The sequence below is a fragment of the Thunnus thynnus genome, chromosome 17 (genome assembly GCF_963924715.1).
Source record: "Thunnus thynnus chromosome 17, fThuThy2.1, whole genome shotgun sequence".
NCBI classification, from domain to species: Eukaryota; Metazoa; Chordata; class Actinopteri; order Scombriformes; family Scombridae; genus Thunnus; species Thunnus thynnus.
The window spans coordinates 13,924,310-13,949,245 of NC_089533.1; the positions used below are offsets into that span (position 1 = coordinate 13,924,310).

The 24,936-nt window shown below is 42.2% G+C and overlaps 1 long non-coding RNA gene across 1 annotated transcript in view; it reads right to left on the bottom strand.

Annotated features, from left to right (window-relative positions):
* Window positions 1-24,936, bottom strand: part of LOC137168123 (uncharacterized) — a 53,479-nt gene that overhangs the window by 1,685 nt on the left and 26,858 nt on the right. Inside the window, exons 2-3 of the long non-coding RNA XR_010924239.1 lie at window positions 15,611-15,672; window positions 1,583-1,647 (exon numbers count right to left, since the gene is read on the bottom strand). This is a non-coding gene — a long non-coding RNA (uncharacterized lncRNA). The remainder of the gene's footprint in view (window positions 1-1,582; window positions 1,648-15,610; window positions 15,673-24,936) is intronic.

Genomic DNA, 24,936 nt, shown 5'->3' on the forward strand with positions numbered 1-24,936 from the left:
CTGCAACTAGCAACTTTTCAGGCCAGAAACAAAATTAAGATGTAACTGCTTGTACCGTTTCAGGCCAAAAAAGTCCTGATTAGAAAGATATGTCTTATTTCAATGATTAAAGAAATTAATTACTTGTGAACAGTTGTGGGAAAAAATACATGAGAAAACTGTTCTATATGAGAACAACAGCTGGATGAATGTTTTGCTTTCTTATGACAGCAGTGCTAATCAGTGTACAACATCTGCTTTTGTAACAACAAAGTCTGAACATCCCGAAGTGAGGTAATGCAGGTAGGTGGCCCCTTGACAACCCCGGCTCTGCTTTACCTGTGCTTGCATATAACCTCCCACAAAATGACATTACGTTGTCTGCCTCCACACACCAGTGCACTAAACCCTGTGGTTGCCATGGCAGCGAAGTGGCAGGACCGGCCTCTCCCGCTTGTTCTTTGCCCGGGGTAGGAACGACGTGTCAGAGGATAAGTAGTCATCCATCAATGTTTCTCATCTTCTTTATGCCTGTCTGCACCTCTGAGCTGGTTTACCTGTGAGGAGTCACGTTCCACCAGCGCACAGGATGTGGCCTCACTCTCGTCCTCTTTCTTCATCTCCCTCCTCCTTCACCGCCCTCTCCTTCCCCTGGGCCTCAGACATCATCACTGCTTTCCAGCTTGCTTCACCTAACCTAAGCTACTACCACTCTGTTGCTCTTCTCACACGCTCTGACTCTATACTTTCATTTCAGAATCTATGCTTTTTCCAGCCTCACTTCTCAATAATCTTCCTTTTACTTCTCTATCCCTTCCCACGTTTCTCTCCTATGCCTCACCTTGGAGCAGAGCCAGTGGAACAGCATCAGCACACAGAACCAGGTCCCAACCTGCCTCTCAGTCTCAGCCTGCCTGTGTACGCCTGTCTGTGCCTGGGGCTGCGACTGAGGCCGGCCCCTATCACCCTCCCTCATCAGCACATCTACTGTACCTGTCTGCTGGCACCCTGCCATCCACACACACAGTTCCCCTTCATTTACTGAGAGCACCAGGTACGAGGAAAAAAAAAAGAAGATAATGTACGCCTAAAATCTATAGAAAAAGACTACTCATGTTGGGGTCAAGCATGTTTGACCTCCATTGAGAACACCCGCGGCCACCCTGAGAGGTGCACGTATACAGTGCCACTCATTCAGCCTGCTGGCTGCCGTGCACAATCCCATCAACAGGTTGCTTTGAAGGCCACCGACTCTGTGGTGGGCCATCAAAGCATATCTTCATTCATTTCCAATGAAAGGATCTAAGGCTCCTAAGAGAAGCTGTGTTTGAAGTGATATCTCTGTGCCACTGCATTCTTTACCATGCTGTCATGGCTTGAGTTACACAATAAAAAAAAAGTAAGAACATGGGCGTTACGCCAGTACCATCACCCTGATCATGTCTCAAGTACATGTGAACTACCATTGCTACATCTGTTTGATCAGTGAATATACCATACACTGGTTGTTTATAGCAACTGTCACTGTACATAATAAGACTGCAGTGTGTGAGAGCAAACATTCCTCTGAATGTAGATGAAACAACAAAACAGTCATCCCTACCTGTTGAATCTCTTGAGATCATGTTTCCATTAGTCAGCTTCTTCCCGTTGCTCACCTGAGATCATCTGAAAAATATAAAGGATGGGGAAAGAAAATGATTCAGTGAGTGGCTCATTCAATGGTAAAAAATAAGAGAGAGGAATCAAATTTAATTCAGTCCTGCTATGCCCAAACTTGCATTAACACTTCAGCAAACATTTATTTTTCTACAGTACAACTAAAGAGCAAATAGTTTCTTCTTACAATGGGAGCCAGGAACCAATGGGATCTCAAAATAAATCTGAGGAATTGTGGGATGATTACCTTAGGATAAGAAAAAAAAAAAAACCTTTCTGTCACTCTGCCATCATCACTGTTCAATCAAAATCTAGGAATATGCACTGGAGCAGTAAAGTTTATTAGTTTCAAGTGTTACTACAAGTTGTCACTCAACAGCTTTGCCTTCCTACTTCATGCATTATTTTTAAAGCTCTTTCTCGACCAAATCTGGTTTTATATTGACCACATGGCTCAGACTTCTTCTGGTATCTTCACAGAGCATTTAAAAAGTCAAACCTAGAGTAGTGACATAGATCACCCCGGTCTGTTTTATGTAAATCTAAGGTTTCAGTGAAGTTTTGCAGTACCTGGCAGTGCAGGAGAATGGAAGCAATCAAAGTGGCTTTTCCATTCTACTGCTTAAAATGAAGTGGTGTGCTGGTTTTATTTTATAAGGTTAACAGGTTCAGGTAGATAGTGAAATGAGAAAGTTGCAGGTTTCTTTACACAGACAAGTTTTAGACTGAAGCTATGAGCTCTGGACCGATGACAGTCTGGGTCCCTCTTCATCCATTCACGGACAAAGGTGCTCTCTGCTTCTGAGTTTCACTGTCCCAGACCTGTTACCTTGGCAACAAGTACACTGTTTCCGAGTGACACAAAGCCTGAACTTAAGAACCTCCTTTCAGGTTGAAGGCTCCAAGAGTTGAGGGGAAAACAGCAATAACAGGACGGCGGGGAGAGAAACTGAATACTTGCAAATTGCTTCCCAGAGTTTCTGGAGGACATGGTAAAATGATTCTTTCTTTCCTCTCCCTTTTAAAATACCTTTCCCTGGCATCAGGCACCATATGTAGTTGTGTGTGCTAGTCCCATTTCTTTTATATCCCTTCTTAAATTTCTGTTTTTTCTAGCTATCGTACTGAGCTAAGTGAGTTATCATGTACACCAGTAGACTGGAGCTGCATGTGGCTGGGCTAAGCCTCCAGATGAGGTAATGTTTAGAGGGTTGGCGAGCCAGGAGAAGGGTTGGTCAGGTCTTGATTAGCTCAGGGGTAGGGGCTCTCTCTAATATTGGACACCCCTTTGTGTGGTGAGATTACTACCTTATGAAAAACTGCCCCTGCTGACACGCCTGATGGGATCAGAGCTTCCTGCCTGCTGCATCGTCCTGCTTATGAGCTCTCCGCACACAAGAGAGAAAACACACAGCCAAACACCAAGCACACACGAGTGAACATCTCAGAAAAGACAGGCATGAGCAGTGAGAGATCATATACACAACTCACAAGTTCTGTACATGCTTAAAAACAAACGTACACGGCCACACAAGCTAGAGCGTGCACAAACGGCACCTCCTAGGGCCTTCCCTCATCCACTTGTGTGTGTGTGATGACCACAACTGATGACCCCCAGATGGAAAACAACCTGCATTTATTAACGAGGCCAGATGACACACAAACACACACTCATGCTCGCTCACTTGCTTTTACTGTGGTTGTCTCCTCCGGCCACTGTTCAATGGAAATCACATGATGGACCACATCCAGCTCTGAAAAAACAACTGAGAATCTCCACCCCGAAAAAATATCAACAAACAATGTTAAAAAAAAACAGAGAGGATTCAGAGGCAAAGCTTTCAGGGGATTTGATCCTAGCAGTCTTCTAAAAAGAGCTGAGGCTATAGGATGATTTCAATTATTTGATATAATTTCTGATGGTCCATTAGTTCAAAATAGAGCTCTGATTATATGAGATGTGTAAACAGAAAGTCGCAAACAAAACCTGCAACAGAGCTGTACTTTTTTCCAGATGTGTAATCGACTGTTAATTAGCAGTGGCCTTACTGTCATGTAACCTTTCCCAAATAAATCCCATTTAAAACCAAGAACTGCAGTATAAATGCAGGAATCTGGTTTGTTCAACCACACAGCAAACTTCAACACCTTTCCTTTTCTACTGTTTAGAAGCCTACACTAACAAAAGCTCGTATTTCTGCAGTGCACTTTGTGAAAACAAATAAATACTTGAAGGTGTATACACACAAGCATGCACACACCAGTCAGGGACACTGGCACAACCTTGCGCAAGTGGTCCTTTAAACCAGTCATGTGAAACGACCCGTTCCTTTCTGCAAATCAGATTACATCTCCGAGCTGAGGCCTGCAAGTCCACACACACACATTTAAAGCTCGGGTCCATGCAACACACACGCATGCACACACACATACACACACATAACTTAATCAGATTTTGTCCCACAAACCTTCTTGTCTTTGTGAATGTGTGCTGCCGGTATCAGCCAGGCCCGGAAATGCTGGCTAAAAATATGCATATAAACTTACAGGTTACAGTAATACACAGTATGTTTGTACTATGCACTGTATACTGAATTAAGCAGAGGCTACAGATTCCCTTAAATAAGTGCAAAACTAAACAATTTCTTTGTCAAAGAAAATCATAGAGGGCTTTGATAAGCCTCCTTTCAGCAGAGCTTGGCTGCTGTTTGGCAGCTCTGCAGTGGAATGAGCACATGTGGAAACATGTTTATACCGTGTTTGGCAGGAATGCAAATGATAGATGATTCGCAAATTATTCAACCCCTGTTCAGGTTACCAAGCACTGATGTGCTAAAGTAGGGAAATCACACAAGTTTCTTCTGCTTAAATCAGTGTCAAATTTTCCTGAGTCAATGAAATACTTGCAAATAATTAAGTCTAAAATGGTGGAATAAGCACTGTACGTGTGATAAAACATAGTGAGTATGCAAATACTTCCACACTGTTTGCTTCTAAGGTGCTTAATACTTTTGATGTCTCTGCGCATTTTAGCTTCAGTGATCAGGCTTGCAACTTCTCAGAGTTTTTGTTCCGAGTCTTTCAGTCTAAGTCACAATGTAAAAGAAGCTGGTTGGCTCACTGCTGGTGGACTGGTCGGCTTAATCAAACCCAGACAGTTGGAGGAAATACAAGTCTCTGTTCTTACAGGATCTACATTAGGCTCCACACTGCTAATCAGAAAGTCCTTCAACTACATCAGCATGTTCCCCTGGCCCAACCAACAACCTAACCTCATTTGTCTTTACAGTTTTATGAAGACACTTGAATTACGTCCCTATCAAATTTGGAAAAAACAATTGCTGCTGCCTCAGAACTCATCATAATAAACAAAATCCTCAATAGATTATCTGTCTGTTTTCCTGTTGTCCTTGATGCCATGGAGGTCAGAGAGGGGAAAGTTGTGGGTGGCAGGAAGCTGAAACAGCCGTGCCTATAATGGAGTATCAGGAGTGCCAGCTCAACTCAAGTTCAACTCAAGCGGGTCATTCTCTCTTCACAGTGACATCTGAGAAGACCAGTGATGATGACCGGCATCGAGGGGAATAGAGGAGCAGAGGAACCGCACCCTGGGTTAGATTGCACTGGATGCTCAGATAAGAGGACAGGAAAAGGCAGTTTGGGGCAGGGCAACAGGGGAAGCTGGCTGGAGCTACTGTTACCCCAGGAAGAGCTCACTCATCCCTCAGATCACCTGCCACACCTGTGGAGGCCAGGATCTGATTCAGTCACACAATCCCACCGGGCGTGGAGTTAAGAATTGGTCACCAGAGCCTCAGATTGGACTCAACGTGAACCGATGTAGGTAACTGCTACAGCTACCATGCATAATAAATGAGTGTAGTAGTGGTTTTGCATGTTTTGGCCAAACTAATATAAATATGTATCTACTCTACATTAAAGCTTAGCATTTTCCAAAGCATATAAAGTTTTTTTCAGATTTTGAACATTCTAGGCAACCATTGGTTTCCCATTAATCATACCATAGGAACACAGCTTGCAGAGACTTGAAACATGCTTTACATACTAATTAGTCAAGGTTACTTGATTGTTGTGTGGTTATAGCCCTCCTTTTTGGTGAAAAAAAAGAAAAAAGAAAAAGAAAAGGAATATCAGTGCAAGAAATGACAAAATGTACATGGTCCTTTTTGGGATGTCTATGTTTTACATTGTTTGTCTTCTGGGTTAAACTTTGCACCAACTTAGCAAATGAATGCGACTCTTGCAGCTGCTATGTAAAAGCCTGTTTCTGTGTACAGCTGTAGTACCAGTTGATTTTAAAACCTTACTGAAATGAGTGAAAACCAGTCAGATTATCTGGGTGCAGGCTCTAAAATTTTTGCTGTTCTGTTTCAGAATTTCATTATAAATCAAATTATGGACAGTTGCCAGACAAAAGCAGCAATGTGGGCTCTGATAAGTTACTGTATGATGTTTTTGCCATTATGGTTTACATATATATTATATAAAAATTAAATCAATATATTAATAATCAAAAGTCATACTAAGTCACTGAGAATGGAAATGCTGTGATGTAACTAAAGAGGCATATGGTCAGTCTTACAGCAGACACACAGTCTCACACACACACACACATACATCGGTAAAGTAAACCACAATGTAGTATCTTCATCTGGAGTGCATTTCCTGTCCTCCGGGTTGGCATATGGCTGCTGGGTCCTGTTTTACACTACTGCATCTCTCTGTGTTATATTTCCCTGCCTGCACAGAAACAACTGTTTTACAACTGAAAACAGGACAGAACTTTAAGGACAAGGACCATAGTCAAGATCTTAGACTTTTATTCTGGGTGTTCGAAAATCTAGAGCAATGTGATGTACTCTGCACATCTGGAAAAATCCCTCATGATGGATTATGTTGGTTTAGGATATAGTTTTGACAAGCACAGTTCCCAGTTTTACTTAAGTCTCTTCCCAAGAAACAGAAAGGTGCAATCATCAGTGTCATACACTGACCCAAAATTCAGTCTGGAATGGAAATTTAAGAGGATAATAAAGTTACAGCATGAGCAGCTCTTTAATCAGACAAATTAGACAACTCAACCCTCTTCCTCTTTAGAAAAAAAAAAAGTGTGTCAAATTTTACAGGGTGAGAAGTGAGGAGACAATTCTATTCAGCAGCAACAGCAAAGACCTATCATCTTGTCTGAAATAAAAAATTGTTACCAAATGATCTTCTATCACCTTTTTAACCCAGTAGAAGTCGTAACCAGGAGTGGTCACAGGAGCTGTGAAATGTTAGTTTTAGCATGAAGGTAAACAGCCTCTCCCATGGTGGGCCTGTATCCTACACAGAGTAGGCACATGTTTCCCATTGTGGTTAAAAGGGAAGGGGATTAAAGTGTAGTGCAGCCGGAGCCATAGCCATACACCCCATGGTGGGATCACAGTACTCTCAGGTCTTTCAGTACTGCTGATGCAGCCCAGTTGGAAGTGGCTGGTATTAGGGAGAAGCCATGGCCAGATCTATCAGGCTAGTCAGGGTCCTCTAGAGCCTGAATTTGAGGCCTTTCCTTGGGGCTGAGGAGGCAGGCATGTTACCATGTTGACAGAACTGCCCCACTCACACAAACACAGGGTAGCTAAGGATTATGAGAAGGTGTTGAAATGGAGCGGATTTTGCTTTTCAGAGGCCCAATACTGTCCCTATGAAAAAGAGATCACCTTCAAAACTCATATTAAAGACAGAAACAGAGGTAGAGAAAGAAAGAGATGAAGGTTAGGTTAGACTGAAAGAAGGACAGAAATCTGTTTAATGGCCATCAGTTCAGGCTGCCAAATATGAGGTTTTCACCCCAGGGCCTCAGGGTCAAATAGGCCACATTCAGGTACCACAGGGGACACTTCACGCAGGAGACTGTGACTGTGCAGCCAATTAAAGGACACTTTAAAAAGGCAAATAGTGCAAGGGACATTGAAGAAGATATGCATAGTGGAGCATATCTGCACTTACCAAAAACTGCCAATTATCCAACACCCCATGAAGCTGCACATGGAGAGCTTCCATGTGCAGTGAGTAAAAACTCTTTCCGTGCAGGGTAAAAAGGGATGCAGAGGGAGGGTTGAACATGTGCCCTGTCATACCCAATATTGGTGTCTCTACGGGGTGGTTTGTGTGAAGTCCTATTGTGTTTGAGCAAAAAAGTTTGAGTAAATCTGATTCTGAAAAATCATGACTGGTCCACACACTTTGAATATTCAATTATTGAGCTTAATTAAAGAATCTCTGCTGTGTGAAACTATTAAGAAAAGTTCAAATGGCATGTTTTACAGTAAACCTTAAAGACTTGTATCTTGGGTTGCAGTGCTCTTATGAAAATATGTGACTTTACTTGGACGTGTCACAAATGACTTGAGACTTGGGTTGGATGCTTTAAGCCTTGTAAACATATCTGTCCATCCTTGCTACACATTGCTCAATTCAGTGAGATGGGATTGTCACTGAGACATTCTTAACCTTTTGGCCTCAAAGCCCACACACATAAACATAGATAATTACATGCTATAGGCCTGTCAGTCTTGCAGTGTTGGTGTATCTGCTCCTGTGTATGTTTGTGCATTAAAAGGGAGGAACTAGGGAGCAGGGATTCTGTCTAGAGCCTAAGTGTTTGTGCAGATTTACAGGACTTTTTCACCCACAAAAACTGTGTGGGTGAGAGAGTACGGCATGTTAATGAGCATGTGCGCGGTTGTGTTTTGAAACTGGAAACAGATTTATGTAGTGTTTGGGATCAGCTCTTTAAAGGTCACACTGAACAAGTTAGCTTTGCTCAATAAACCCTGTTCCCTCTCTGATCCAGGTGACTCTAGGCCAATAGTTTCACGACACACGGGACAGAACGTAAATACCACTCTGATCACTTTCTCCTCCTTATTGACATCATTAATTTCCTATTCCAATGACGCCACACTGACATTCAGTGTCTTTGATTAATTGGTTCCTACAGGGCTTTTGGGCTGTTCCATTGAAAAAAAGAAACGTTCTGGAGCCCTGCATTGTTAGATCCAAACATGCCTCAAGCTGTAAGTACGGCCACAGAAAAAGATACCATGGCAGTGAATAAGATATCAGCCACAGTCACAGAATTTTCCTATTGACACTTATCACAGTGTTACATGGCAGTTAGAGGGGATATCTGTCAAACTCGTTTGATTTAAAACATCTTTCATCGACAGATGTGAGACACACTTAAACACACATTCATTCATTGTCATTCATTTACACACAAGCCTACAAGCATGCCACTGCATGCAGATGTATGTGTGTACAAATAGTCAAAGCACACATTAACAAACGCAAACACCACAAAGAAGCCACGCAAGACTCCTAATGTAAATGTCAGGGACTGTGCTAGTGGAAAAAGGTGGGATGAGGAACACATCAAGGCTAATCCAGCCAGGGATTAGGAGCGGGCAAATATCACCAATAATAAACAAATGACTAACATTCCTGGTCTGTGTGGTTACGAGCCCCTGGGCTCCAGCTAGAACCCAACAGGGTCTGGATCCAATCCCTGCTGTTTATCAGTACGAGTAGAAGCGGCCACTGGTGAGATCTCCATGACAAACACTTGGGGGACAAACCTAGAGACCAATCACTCGTCCCGCTTTGATTTACAGCCCAGACCTCAAAGCCCTCAGCTTGATATTCAGACTGAAATGGACATTTTGTTGCCACTCCAATATTCATTACGACACTGCTTACTTGTTTGGCATTTTCTGAGGGGTGACAATTTTACTTTGTCCTAACCAGTCTCCAGTGACAGCCATATATCCTGCCACCCATGCTATGGGGCTTGTTCCACCAGCTTTGAAAAAGCCTGTGCAGTTTACTGAGTCTCAATCATAATTAATATCAAAACTACAAATGGGGTTACATTACATTTGAATCAGTAATGTTCAGGGATTATAAGTTTGACAACTTATTCTTAGGGAGAGGGTTTTGGTTAAGATCTGGTGAGGACTATATTATTAAAACTGCAGTTTCAGTGCCAGAAGATCAATTATTTTAATCTGATGAGCAAATATATTTAAAAGTGGCATCCCATGAACATCTGTCTGTTAATCTGAGGACAAGTCTGCACTCACACAAGCTGCATCCTTGACGGTGAGACTGGGAATATTTTAGCCATGATCTAAATATCACTTGGATGTGGTTTTAGCTTACTTTATAAACCACATGCTACTACAATTTGAAACTGATTTTAACCAAGAACTTTTTACATCTTGACTTATGTAGGTCAGAGTAGCTGGACTGGCCTTCTGAGATAAAATAAAAAGGAAGGGCTAGAGTGCTCATATTTCCAGCATTGTCAAAAATACTGAAGACTGGGCAGGAGGAACAGCTGGAGAGAGATGGAAAAGAAGAACAGAGAGACCGAAGCGATGGAAAGGAGAGACACAGGAGCAAAAGGGAAGAGGGTAGTGGTTACAGAAGTGGGCCTGTGACCCGAGGGTCGCAGCTACATCCTTGGACCAGGGTTGGCAAAGTGAGAAACCATTAAGGTACTTTTGAGCAAAGCCCTTAACCCAAACTGTGCTGCTCAGTGACTAACAGGTCAGACTGTGGTTGTACTGGACAGCTTCCTGGTGTGTAAAACTTTGTGAGTATGGTCAAGGTGCAAAAGAGAGCTGAGTTCTCATCTGAATCAATAAAAGTGAAAAATAAAGAGATCAGGAAATAGGTGAAAGAGAAGAGGGAGATGGAGAAAGATTGAATGTGAGGGATGAGGGCCCAAGTGATGAAGATGAGACAGAATCAGTGAGAAGGACAGATGGAGACAGAGAGACAGATGAACCAATGCCTGCCACAAATCCACCTGAATTTATGTTTGCTCTCTCTTTATATAAACTATATTTACCTATAATTTTATTTGGGCACCCACATCCATGCTTTGTATTCATCGTATTAATTTGTATTTATTCCAAGATTACATGCAGTTTAATATATAATGAGCAGTGATTATAAGAGATTAAACTAATGCTGAAAATATGAGTAAATTAATTGATTGGTTGATCAACAGGAAATCAACCAACAAGAACTGTAATGGCCATTTTTCACAATTATCTGACATTTACAGACTAAATGATTACCGGTAAAAAATAATTGTCAAGTTAATAAAATATGAAAGTCGCAGCCCTTGTTGTTCCAATCTGACACAATTTGGTAATGTCACCAGCTTAAGCCCTGCCAACAAAGACTTTGATTGGCTATGCTGTCACTCACTAAAATTTGTGGCCGGAATCGAGGGGTTTGGAACAGGCTACAAAGTATTCACGCTCAAGAGCAAGAAGGATTTTATAACACGAGAAGTCAACACCAGAAATACGGCAAAACGGCAGACTTGTTTAGCATTATTGACAAAATATTGATCGCTTGTCTTGGTGTCACCATGGAGATTATTGCAGAGGAATTCTGAACATGGGCCATAGATTAAGGGCCATGAATTTTTTTAAGTAGTAACAGGCTTGGTTAATTAGCAGTTGTGTGATGAAACTGAGATCAAAGGTAACGCAGTGAAAGCAGGTTGTAATTTGGTCGGTGCAGTTTTCTACAACAAGGAAATTGTGCACAAGAGGAGAAAGGCCTTCCACTGGAAATGCAGACACAGCAACATTTCAATCTCTCCCTCTACCAGCTCTTTTGTGTTATATGACATCAGATGAAACACTCCACTAAGTCTTAACTTGGGTCGATGTTCAGAGGCCTTAATCTCACCCTGTAAATGTGTGTGTGTATGTGTGCTGAGAAATAGTCTTCCCCTTTGCTGTAATCCACCTATTTTGTTCCGGTCCACTGTTCAGATTCAAGGTGGAAAAAAGCCGAGACAACAGCGTTTTGCCTTAGTCTGTCTGGCCCACAGTGCTTTACCTGCTGAGCACAGAGACTCACCAAGCCTGAAGGACTCTGTTGCTTTAACCCTGTCCCCAAGCATGTCCCTGGCCGGCACAAAAGCCATCTGGGGTGCGGCTGAGAGCTTTAGCAACAAAATAACTCTTTCAATCTGCACTCTGCATGGTTCTGACTGCAGGGCGCTGAGGTCGCCAATACCAAGACTCTTACTGGACCCTCCTCCTCCCTCTCCTCCACCCTTCTAATCCTGGCCTACATGACTGACTCCGACTGAAAGCCCCACACGCCAGAGGTGGGAGCCAAAAGCACTGTGAGATTCAAAAAAGACCACCTGCTCATCAAACTAAATTGCACTCACTGAAGGCAATGGGGAATAGAGAGAATGAAAAGGAGGGGAGCAAGAGGAAAAAAAGCATAAGAATAAAAAGAAAGACAAGTCAGTGCTCTCCCTCTGTGATCTTGGCAGACAAAAGAACAAATTGCATTTCTGCGTCATGGCACCCGAGGGTCAAAATCGGCATAGGCTCCCACTCAGTACTGTTTGTGTGTGAGCATGTTGATATAGGTTCCATCAGTTCCCACAAGAGAGCCAGAGAGGTACACAGGCCTACCTTTCAGCCTTTCATCTTGGCTTCTTTTGTATCCTGCTACACTTGGTCTGTTGTCTTTCTCCTCTATCGGGCAGAATTGACTGTTATTATTCCAAACAGCATTATCTTTATTAATGCCACAGGTCTCGGGACTGTGCACTCCCTGGGAGCCGGGTCTGGACAGAGCTGCAACCAATCTCCCTAGATAAAAGCTCAGTGGAGAGCTGTATGCAAGCCAGACAGCTCGGACAGGCCTTCATCCTCCCTCCTCATTCTCAGAGAGAGGTATAGACCCTACAAAGACTAAGATATGGCTTTAATCTTGGCACTTTGAGTCAGACAGAAACATTTGAACTGAGAGCAGCTCTCTACACGGCTATCAGAAGTCACTTCAGGTTTAGTCAGAACAAACAAATTGTATTATTAGTGAATACATTTCTATATTTAAAATTGCAAATAGAAAAATCCATCCATCCATAATGGAAAAGTTTTGAAAACAAAACCTGGAAATTGGGGGAAAGATTGTGGAGTCATGCACAAACTACTCAGGTTGTAAGTCATGAAACTATATCTCCTGGTGCTAAAGAACACCAACCAGCACAGTTTATGAGGGTGCCCTCAATTTCTACCCTGGCTTATATTGTTGGTGGCTTGCATGTACTTGGAGCTGAGGCCATTTCCCGAAGTCAGCCGTGCATGACGAGTTATTTTAAAGATGGTGTGGAGAGCTGACGTGTGGCCAGGCCAGGGCTGGGCAGCGGCTGGGGTCGCAGCTTAGTGCCTCGAGCCCCTCGCTCCAGTGGTCACACAGCATCAGCTCCCGGCCCGAGCCCGGACACTGATTTATGGGACAGGGGGATTACCATCAAACCAGCCGTGAGGACCACCCAGATGGTGGCACAGGATGACAGCCGCACAAACACACACAGGCACACATGCACGCAAATTCAAATACTTACACATTCACACATGCACTTATATGTACCTTTTTTACACAGGTATCCACAGAAATCCACATAGTTACCCAAATAACAACTTAAATGCAAACAAGAATCTTGCTATTTAAGATGCAGTTGATATTAAAGATCAAAATTTTCTGAAAATTACCAAGCATGAAAAGCTGCACATGCCATTGGTAATGGCTCTGTTAACCACTTGAGTGCAGCAGGAGGGATTAGTTCGCTGAGGCTTCCTCATTACCACAATGCAAGAGAGCCAGCTTTGCTCATCAGAGTTCTTATGAATCCGCAGGATATGCTTGGTTTGAAAAGTAATTCTGCTCAATCACGTCATATTATTTCTTTTTTTTTCCTCACTTATGTTTGCATAATGCATAATTGAAGACTGACGACTTGTGTAATTTTCTATCTCAACTGACACAAGTCCAAAACAAGAGCCTTCCATGTAGTTACAGATGGGAAGCAGAAGCCAGGCAAAATCTCTGGCTTTTATCAAAACTGCTGTTAATTCTCTGAAATGGGTGACATTCAACTTGATCACGATGTTTAATAATTCACTTTCCACTTTTCTTAATGCAGGTCTGGACTCCTCTCGTTCTCATTCCAAATGCATTTACCATCCTTAATACTTTCCCACCAAGTCACATTTTCATCCAAGAACATGTGCAAATACACTGAGCAAAAGAGGAAAAAGGGAAGAAAAGCACATATTTCTCACTTGCCAGGGCACAGCATAACTCAACCTCAAGGCACCAGTTGGATGAGCTGAACAATAAGAGTCAATGACAAATCGGACATGGTGCATTCCTTGGGCAAACACTCACCTTATAAAGGGAGACAGGTAGGCAAACACTCACCTGCCCTAAGCTAATAACGCGTGTGGAGGCAAACACACAAACACACACACACTCACACATGCACACACTTGAATGTCGATACATTGAGACAATGATGGGAATTAAACTGCACAAAACTCCGTTAGCATGAAAAGAGGAGCTGATTTGCTCATAAAAACAAAACAAAAAAAACAATAAATCTCAGATTACAGAGAGAGACACGTAGTATTTTTTTATAAGCACCAAAGAGGAATATGGGAAACTGGTGTCCCTTTGTGCTGTATAACTGTGCTATGTGAAACACGGAAAGACTGACACACAATTATAACATATACGGTGCACCCTCGATCTGTTTAGGGTTTCTCTTAATCATTGCACTGCAAAAATAAACAGAAATTGAATGATCTTAACCAAGGCCAGTGCAATGGCTGCAGGAGGAGGATTTAAACAGCTTATGTAGAATATATTTTATAATAAGTTGCACATTATAAACCACATACAGGTCTGGCCCAACAAACACAACATAGCCTCCTACAAAATCTGTATGTGCTTGCAAATGTATGAATGTGTGCAACAATGTTTGCGTACATGTGCTTATGAGTCAGTTGTAATGACTGTACTCGCTCTCCTACCAAACAAATCACACACATTTTCCCTTAAGGCCTTCTTTCCCAGCAGAGCAAAGCTCCAGTGACAGCACAACTTCACTCAGTGGGATGCACCCTCAACACTTCCTGACTATGTGATTCCCTCAAGCTGCCTTTTGATTGGACGCTGGAGGACAGAGAGGATGAAGAGAAGGGGGTGGGGAGGGGTGGCAATGCTGGCAGCGGACACATGAGAGAAAACAAATTCCTGCCCCATTACCATGGAGATGAGTCAACAGCAGGTCGGGGGAGAGCAGAGAGGGCCGGGGGTTGTGGGGCACAGGCTGACCTGCTGTAGTTAACAATTCATCCCTGTATCCGGCTCCCAAATGATTGGGCAAACACGGAGTGCTGTGGAGTCAAAAGGGCCCCAAGGGGCTGAGAGAGGGGCATCACCCTGGGGTGACACGCTGACAGGCACACACTGGTTGGTGGAGGGTGGACCAGCTGAAAGAGGGAGTAAGGGATAGGGGGCACCAGTGGAGAGGGAGGGGGCCTGATGGGATGTGGAAGAGTACATTGAGTACTGCAGGCTACAGCACAGTCACAAAACAGAAATGATGGCTGTGGCTTTTTTAAAGTAGTGTAATTAAATGATTTGTGTTCAAATGCCATTCTGAGGATGAGACCAATATTTTTAGTACACCGCAACAAACATCACCCAGCAGATTCTGTTGAAATTCTTCATGTTAAGTTAAACAGTTAACAACATTTGGCTACAAGTTGTGCCAGTGAAAGTAAGAGTTGCGTCAGTTTTATAAGCCTAAACCACAGTAACACTATAAGTCCCTGGCACATATCCACTTTGCTGCAGATAGTTAGAACATTTAGCACGTCTGGGTGCAAGGCAAAACACCAAAAGACAAAAAAGGAGTTAATGTCATAATATCACCTTATGACAGCTAACCTAATAGGGACAGGGTTAAGCACAAGTTAGCTGAGTTTTATAAAGTAGGAAAGAACTTGAACACAGAAACACAAGCACACTGAGACTATTTAACAGTGTCTTTAGAAACATATATACTCACCATAAGATCCCTGGGAAGCAATTAAGGGTTGACACCTCATTCCAGGAATTTGGATTCCTTCACTGTGAAAAAAAGAAATCAAAAGAGGCAAAACGTCACTTCACACACTGACTATATACTATTCCATTGCTTTATCTGCTTAACTCTTCACTTCCCATTTGTTCAGCTGGGTTCATTTAGGTAAAACAGTGTTGGAGCATGTAATATGAGGTACAAATGGAAAATAGTTCAAAGCCTCAACCCACAGGTTCCCACCGGGTTCCAAAACACTGACCACTTTACAGTACATCACAGCGCCACGTGACAATAATGGGTTAAGAGACCGACATAACAGACAAGCAACGGGCGGATCTCATCAATGGCACATCACACAGAAGAAGAAGAACCACAAGGCTTCAATACTGTACTTATATTAAGCTAGACCTTACGTAGTGTAAGGTTTTGTCTCAGTCAGCATAATTTGTCATATGTGACTTTATGCACTGTCACGGCTTGGTTTTCTCCCCAGAGTGGAAAACCAAATCCCATTATCCAATTGGCCATCGGACTTTGAAGGGCTGAAATGCCACCATTACAACAGACCTTTCACTGGCCAGCATTGTAGGGAGGGTGTGTTAGCAGAGAGGACCTGTTACTGGTTCTCCACTGCTACTCACGTCAGAGCACAGTGTTTTCATAAACACTACTGAAGCATGTCATTCCTTTAGTGGGAATTAGGATCCTCTCTATAATAATCCACCCAACAAATCTTATAAATGAAAAACAGAACAGCATCATTTATAGTGTGTCTGTCAGAAAAAAAGAGAAGAAAGTAACAAAAACAAGGGGAAAAAGTATGATTATGATAAAAATAGCAGATGTTGAGAGTCATTTCTCAAAAGGTGTATTATGCAGGGAGCTTGGGACGAAACTTTGGCCGAAGCTGAGGTCTAAATTTAGCATATTTACTAAAATAAAAAAGTGAGTTCATAGCATTGGAACTTTCTCCTCCCCATTCATGACCTCAGTGGTGCAGCCAGCGTCACTCATGACGAAATACAAACCATATAAAACAACAAAAAAAGACCTCCTCAAATACGCTGAGTACATAAGGAAACAACCGCAATTTAATGTTCCCTGTAAATGATCCCATTATGGCAATCCAAGTCCAAATCAACAGAAAAATATGGTTTTGTGCATTCTATATTTAGAACCGAGTTTAAGCGTGAATTACCTTTTACATAACAACCTTAAACAGAACACAGTCTCCAGTTTATTATTAAGACATTAACCACTTTATAAGTTGAATTAATAGACAAGAAATAAAAGCTTCTTACTTAAGTTTCCATGAATGTATACTTGACTGTGTGTAAAATACTGTAAAATGTGAATCTTGGTTGTATGACACAGTAGTACTGTATCCATATGCTGGGGTTGAGCCTGTGTGTGTGGCAGGCTGGGGAGGATGCCCCTGGGCCAGGCTGAGGAGTAAGCGAAGCAGAAGTCCCATCTAAGCTCTAAAGCATGCGAGTATCAGGCCTGTAACTAAAACACAAGCGTAAACACAGGCGATGTTAGGGATTACACCCTGCAATACCGCCGCAGGAAACCACAGACAGCACAGGTGTAACCATCGCCAAGGACACATTCTTCCCCATCTCCGTTTTTGCCAGTGGAAGTCTGACTGACAGCTCATCATCTACCTTTGTTGGCTGTGTGAAACTTGTGTAAACATCTGTGGGCGTTTGTATGCTTGTGTGTGTGAGTGTGTGGAGTGGGAGCCACAGGTGAGGAGGCTACACACATACACACAGAGGGATTACAATGGCCTAATGTCATGTCAAAGAAGCCTTGCAGCACAATACCACACATTCTCTCAGAGACTGTAAAATATTTCCTTCGAGAAATCGCCGGCTTATGTATTATATCTTTTTTTCTGAATGTCCCTCAAGGGTTTAGTCCCTTATGTCTGACATATCCTTCTCGAGATTAAATCAGATTTGAAAAGTATTAAAAGCAATGATGTAAAGAGCTGCACAGAAAATTTGGAATATGTTTTGTGACTGATACGATATTTTAAAGCTTTACATTTGCAAGTAAAGCACAGAGAGTAAGATTTAGTGAGAGCGGCAGGGATGAGGCAAGCATTCCCTCAGTAAACAGCACCCTCTAGAGCAACACCCTACATTCAATCTTGCACCTCACTCTCATTGCTGCTGCCTGTCTCTGCATAAACTGCAGAACGCTATACTCATATGGCATATGCATCAGTAACAATTACTTCATGTAAAGTGCCAAAAATCCTGAAATTCCTCTGATTTTCAAAGTGAGAAACTCAGACAAGCTCAAGGGTTTACTTCTTTTTTCTTTGAAAGATACCAAATAAGCAAGCTGCCTTGTTCTCTGGCTTATTTGTGAGCCACATACTTACAACTACAGAATTGAGGTTGAACCTTACTCATTTTCCCAGTTTGAGTTGATAATGAGGCAGGCCATTATTAAGAAGTTTGCTTTAATCGTGTGCAGGGTTATTAGGGGCGGTTTACAGTACACAAGAGAGATTAAGGTAGGCCACGCATGACGGAAAGAGCTGAGGAGGCCAATGATAAGCCAGCTACCCACAACTGTGAAGCGGGCTGAGAAATATGAGCGCACAGTAGGACATGAAACCCAGCAAGACAAACCTCTCTCCCTTTCTCTCTCTCTCTCTTTCTTTCTCTGTCTCTCTGTCTCATTCGCCCTCTCTCTGTTCGCCTCAAACCTTGTTACACAACCACAAAGGAATGCCTCGTATATCGGAGACAGATTTAAAACAAGCGGAAAAGAAAAGAACAGTAAAGAGAGGATCGCAGAGGGAAGTATAGGAGCAGTAGGTGTTGTTTGGTTCCTTTATATTTATATAAAAGAACAACATGGCAGGGAGCTTGGCAATACTGTAAAGGCACGTTGCAGTGACACACAAGTCCAGACACATACGCACCTAACTACTTCACACATGCTTACATAAACTAAATCAGCCTGGGACCTACGGTTCTGTGCACCAACCAGGGAGCACTACACGTTTCCTCTATATTTTTCCATGCCATTAATAAAAATAGACATCGCGCTGTTTCAATACTTTTTGTTAGAATTAAGGGAGCACTTGAAAATCCATCATTTTATGAGCTTTCAAACTTTCCCACAGAATTCCCAGTGTTATTTTGTGCACACACACATTAAAGTAGCACTCAATTAGGCCGACACGCGAAGCCTGAAACGGGGCACTCGTATGCTCCTTAAACATGACAAATAGCACCCACCACCCCATGTTTATGAGACCCGTGTTGCATTAAAAAAAAAAACTTGTCATTTCCTGACATGCAGACAATGGAAAATCATTCATTAACTAGAATCAAAAGAGATATTTTGACAAACTATTAAAGTTGTAAACTAAGACTAAAACTGAACTGAGCTGTGTCTGTAACATCAGGTGGAACCACATTTTCATATCATTTACCTTCCACTGTAAGGCTCAAAGGCTTAAGCCCTTTGATACGAAACAAAAGTTGGATTTGGTTTATGTCAACATTATCTATATCTTTGTTGCATCATCTTACTACATTGCACAATAAATAAACCACACAAATCCGAGATTAAAATGAACGTTTCACACATCCTTTTGCACTGCATGACTTGACTGCATTAGTAAAAGGTGTGTGTTTGTTTGTCTATGTGTATATCAAGTTAGTAGAAGGTCAGAGTGGTGAAGTATTAGAGCACTGTTTGCTCTCTTCCATGTGCTCTTGGGGACCAGCCTGTTTGAGAGTTTGAACAGTGACGTGTGAAACCCGTAAAAACAGGACATAGCACCACTCTGTTTGCTTAAGAACACCCAAAGAATGGACTGCCATTACAAAACAAATCCCTCAGCCTGCATTCCTCCTGTCCATCAAACTCTACCTGTTGAACAAGATATGACACAGAGCGGAAAAGGTAGCTCTACCTAATTCATGGTGGGATGACTTGCAATTTGTTAAAAGGTTGTCAACACTCTGACCTTCATGTCTGACCCACGGGAAGAGGCATGCATCCACAAGTTTGCAACAAGCATAGATTCTCTTATTCTCTTTCCAGTAAGAATGAATGTGCTCATGCAAATGCAGGTACACATACTGTGGGTGGTGAGCAGGAAAACAGTATCTCATCTGGACCTTCTTTATCAAATCCAAATCCAATGAAACTTTATGCACCTCTATTTATTATTATTATATATAGAGAGCCAAATCTATATATAACGTCTCCTTGAACTTATGTGCTATTTTTGGCGGCCACCCACACTTACTCTCAACTGACCTTTTCATTATTTGAATGCTATGTATGATCATTTTGTCTATAGTATTCATTTTTTCTAAGGAATACTATTTTGATAATGCATTTATAGTGTAAGTAACAACAATGCAGAAAAGATTGTTAAATCATAAATTGAAACATTCTAAAATGTGAGGGATTTGGTGCATAATTGTAAAATGTCACATCACTTTTGATTTTCATCACACAGTGATTTGAAGGTGTCTGCTAGAGCTCTGGGAAATTGTGCATTTTTCACAATTTTCTGACATTTTAAAGACCAAATAACTGATCAGTTAATAGAAAGAAATCAACATCATGAAAATAATCATCATTCATAAATTGTACCTTGCATTTTGATGCACCAAAGGAGACTGACAGTTCAGTAATGGTGCCTTTATTTCTGCCTTCTGTCTAACATCTGTTATATGAAACATTTTAATGATGTTTTCAGCAGAGATGTCCAGCTTGTTCTTATGTAACATGCGATTCAGCCCATGACAACAAACCAATGGATCCGATAGTAAAGTCGGGGTGACACTGGGTGGAAATCCATCAACTGGAACAGATGAAAAGGGAGAGAGGCACTACAAGATTCCAGCCCCCTGCCCTCGCCTCCCCTCCCGGCCATCATCCTCGTATCAGAGGAGCCATTGGGAGAACTGGATGTGATTTGTATGTGTGTTTTTGAAGAGGGGTGCTCATAAACAGCCATGAAAGGGGCCCCTCTATTCAGCCTGCAAGCCGAGATGCGCTTCACTGGGCTGGCCTTTTGTTTTCCCCTGTTCACAAAACCTTAAGCATAGAAAAAAAAGGGGTTGATTCACTCGATGTGTGCAGGCCCAAATGATGCCATTAGATTGGTGCCCGCTTTGGGTGAAAAAGGCTTCAGTAGCGCTTGAAGTGATTTAAAAGATGCAGGAGAGAGCTGCCTGCAAATCCTATTTGGGAATAACACTGGAGGAGAATGGGGAGGCAAAATGCCAAGCTAGTGATCATTCTATAGTATGCAAAATTGCTCTCAACTCCATGAGTGCTGTGGATGTTAAGACAAAAGATGCGGAACATTCCTTTGTCACGTGATGAGGGTCAATGTGCTGCGGTGGTGCGTGGGGTCAGGAAGTTCACCAAACTTCCCACGCTGCCTTACACCATAAGACTATGGTTAAAGCCTGTAACTCTTCATTATTGGCAAGAGAATGTTGTCTCCAAAAGGGCCACTACACAAGTGCCCACACGGGGATGAGCCATCAGAAAAAAACTTACAGAACTTCCTCATCAGCATGACCAATCAAACACACAGGGGACAAGAATAACTTTCCCATGACTCTAAGGAAGACTTGTCAGGTATGTCGGTGATGACAAAGTGATACAATAACATTAAGGCTAAAACGGTACAGGTATCCATTCAACCTTAACCGCTAGATTACAAAGCAAAAAAGACAAAACCTGTGCACCTCCCTACTCCAGCGGTCCAGAACAGGCATTCCAACCAAACAAGCAGGTGATAATTTGACAATGACACAGTGCCAACCAATGGCATTGTGCGGGGTATGTCATCACAGTGCCCATCGACAGCAATCTAATAGGCATGGGAACCTGACAGTGTCAACAAAGGGACGGTGCCAAACAAAACCACTTGTTGTGAGTGAGAGGGCTCCTGAACAGGCTAAGTCCGGTTCCACTACACTCCGCTCAGCCTTCTTTTCTAGTTACATTATGTCTCCTTGACATCTCAGCTATCGGGGAGAACATGTCATGTTTGTTTTTCTTTCATAAATTATGTGCTATTTTTGGCGGCCACCCACACTTACTCTCAACTGACATTTTTGATATTTGAATGCTATGGATGATCATTTTGTCTATTTTGTATAGTGTAGAATCTTCTATGGTTGTGACAGAATGACAAGCCCATTGCATCTCCCTGCTTTCCACTCATAAAATTTAGGAATAATAAGCAGGTAGATAAAAAGTATGAACGAAGGATTGTCATTGGTGGAGATGATTATTGATTATTATTATTATATTATTATAGACTCGAGGTTATTACCTATGCAAGTTTTCTTAATTCCAAAAGGTGTGAAAAAGAAATCATGTCAATAGCTGTTCACAACTACACATTCAGATACATGGGAGGCTCATGGGAAACATTTCTGGGTAAGAGCCTCCTGTGGCTTTGCAGTCTTGTAAAGCCAAAACATGGAAGGAAAGGCAGTGATGGTACATGAGCACATAACCTTACACATAACTTTCAATTGAAAAATGAAGTTGCAACAAAAGTATATGAATATTCTGATTCGTAAAAACATCATTGGAAATCATTAACCATACACACCAGGTGACCTAACAATGAGTGGTTGAAACGTCTAATGACTCAGACAGGCTCTAAAATGATGAGTTTTCCCCCACTTGGCATATTTGTTAGCTGTCTGGCCTGCCAAGCAATATCACCTCTAATTACACACGACAGGGTAGTCAAATGCCCTAAATACCATACTTATCAGTGCTCATTAGTAACACAGTTTTATAAGTTTGAGATAAAGTTTCTGCTGTAGACTACAGTTACCTCTGGGATCTATGGACAGTTGCTTTATGTGGACACACTGTTCTCTGCTCAGCAGGCAGTGATAACTACCCTTTTGCCCTCAAGGTTTGTGCTCCACTCAGTAAAAGATACAGAAGCTACATGGATGAACTAACTTTTCAGTGCTAGCACATGTAACCAACCAATGCTGAGCCCTGCATTAAGGAAGCTTCAACACAGAACAGAGATGCTGTGAGTAGAAAAAAAGAAAACGAGGCCGCTGAAGCTTCTTCTCGAGAGCTTGAAAGCATTATGTTCCCACAAACATGGTGTGTAAAAGCAATATGAAAAATACAATTAACTACTTATCAAGATCTATGTTTATGAGAATGGTATGATGATATTCTATTCTTCTGTAATGCAACCACACTCCACAGATTGGAGCAGTCAATCAAACTTGGGGCATTCCTGACAAAATATTCCTGGAAAGGTGCCAGGACTAAACTTGTACTGGAATGTTCTTAAAAAAACAAAAACATAATTTATGTTTCTATCATTCTGACAATGAGATGAGCCTGTGCTAATTCTAATTAAAAAATAATAATCAAACATGTACTGCACTTTGTTTATTTATGATACTAATCACCTCAATACCAAGTAAGTCTTACATGGTGAGTTTGATTTCAGTGTTACAGTTGAGTGCCGTTGAGTGCAGTTGAATGTTATGCAACACGTCCCTTAAGAAGACACATTTACGTGTCAAATTCTAACTGATGCAAGACAATAAGTGGTTTGATATTTTTCATGCTTCATTGTGAAACCAAGTAGCAGTTTCTCAAGGATCAAAATATAACCGGCGTAGACCCTAGAGGCCATGATGTCAGTGGAAGTCTTTTCCAGGATGCTTGATATGGGTCCTGTGGGCTTCTGCTGATAAGATTGAGGAGCAGGCCATTAGGAGACCCTCAGCAAACTGCTTGTTGGCTTACAATGCTGCCTCAGTCTCAGCTATCAGACCATCTCACCACAGACCACATGTGGGCTAGCCGGACACAGGTAATCAGGGCTGTCAGAATGGGACCAGCTCCTCTTGCAGAAACCATCTCAGCCCTGTGAAACTATTTCTACTGAATGCACAGGATAAAAACTTTTATGTAAGTAGTGTACGTTGAATTCTTATGGAAGCTGGAAGCAATGACTCACTTTGTGCCACATTCAGCAATGTCAAGCAAACATTTCATTCTTCTCCTCTCTTAAGTGACCCTCCTTGTACAAGCGCCACCACAGACTCTCTGTCAAACCGGTTGGTGGCGAAATCACTGTTCATTGTGATGCCTGTTGTCATGGATACACCCAGGTGTTGCTCACGAGCCAACGCTGAAGAATTAGAAAGCCAAGACGCTCACTAATCCTCCTCCATACCACAGTGTGTCAATAATCAGGAATGCACTGCCTAAACTAAACCATTGTTCCTCTGCCAACAAAATCACAAATATAAGCACTGACAGTGCCTCTGGGCACTGCCGTCTCTGGGACTGGAAAATAAATGAACTAAAGAGAAACAACAAGAGTGAGAGATGGAAGAGAGATGCTTTGATATCTCTCCAGACAGCTTAATATTGTCTAAATCATAAGGCTCTCCACTACAGTGCGGGATGGGGGGGTGGGAGCGTATATAGTGTTGTACTGTTGGAGATTGACAAAAGCAGTTGAGTAGTAGCTTCTTTATACAGTAGGACAAAGTCAGAGACAGTACACTCCTGAGAAGACCAGCTGCTGTCAGCAGTTGGATGGCTTTGAACTAGCACTAAGCCCCGAGACAGCAGGAAATATCCTCTTCACTACTTTGAACTCAGCCCCATTTGAGTCCAATTCAGAATATACAATCTAATAGAAAAATAATCCCACAGGGACTCATACAGATGCATCTGACAATAGCGTCTGATCTTTGCGGACAAAAGCTACCAAACCAAACTATTGGTTGCCCACTGCTCATCTGCCATGGAGTACATTTTTGTTACTATGTTCTGTTCTTCTGAGCATGTTATGTGGCAAGTTGCCATTTTTAGGTTGCTCATAAAAGCCATTTGTCTCCTGTCACCTGTCATTTAAGAGGTTTAATGGTAGCTGACATGTTAAAGAGTCATCTCCACGTAAAGCAGCAGCCCCTCAACCGTCTTACACAAAACTACATCTTATACTTTAAGATCAGGCCTGCAGACATGACTAGTTATGAGTCCATCCTATGGAAGACAAAACAATAGCTTGCCTGTTGTCTCTTCTTCTATCTTTCTCGTCTTTCGATGTGTGTGTGTGTGTGTGTGTGCGCTGCGGTATCTCAGAACAAAGAAGCGCAGAACTGGGCAAACGGATGCAGCTGGAGCGCTGAGACCAATGTGGAACGCCCCGGCACTGAAAAAATCCTCCTTAGAGTTTATTGTGTGGGGTGGCTAGCCACAGCCAGTTCTATTTCCTCAAGATGTAAGGCCTTGCTGCA